Here is a 451-nt window from a genome sequence, read left to right as displayed (position 1 = left end):
TGGGAGGCCAAGGCAGGCAGATCACAGTGTCAGGAGATCGAGGCCATCCTGGCTAACACGGTGAAACCCCATCTCTACTAAAAATACAAAAAATTAGCCCAGTGTGGTGGCAGGCGCCTGTAGCCCCAGCACCTCAGGAGGCTGAAGCAGGAGAATGGTGTGAACCCGGTAGGCGGAGGTTGTAGTGAGCTAAGATCGCGCCACTGCACTCCAGCCTGGGCGACAGAGCGAGACTCCGCCTCAAAAAATAAATAAATAAATAAAACACCTCTCAGGCAAACTAGAAACAGAAGGGGACTTCATCAACTTGATAAAGAATATCTACGTGTTGTATGAAAGGAGTGAAGGTTAGCACTTCCCTTGGCAAGGATGGAAGAGGCCCTCAGGCCTGACAACATGTATACGGTTAAGGCATTGCCACCTACTTCATGGCATCTAGCCATCGTTATTT

The 451-nt window shown here is 49.7% G+C and overlaps 1 non-coding gene across 1 annotated transcript; it reads left to right on the top strand.

Moving 5' to 3' along the window:
- The first annotated feature begins 325 nt into the window (after positions 1-325).
- On the top strand, positions 326-451 carry LOC111534763. Its single transcript, XR_002729206.1, has one exon. It is a non-coding gene; the product is annotated as a U6atac minor spliceosomal RNA (small nuclear RNA).

Source organism: Piliocolobus tephrosceles, chromosome 2 (genome assembly GCF_002776525.5).
Source record: "Piliocolobus tephrosceles isolate RC106 chromosome 2, ASM277652v3, whole genome shotgun sequence".
Classification (NCBI taxonomy): Eukaryota; Metazoa; Chordata; class Mammalia; order Primates; family Cercopithecidae; genus Piliocolobus; species Piliocolobus tephrosceles.
The sequence above is the reverse complement of the archived record's forward strand: the minus strand, read 5'-3'. Positions and strand labels throughout refer to the sequence as shown.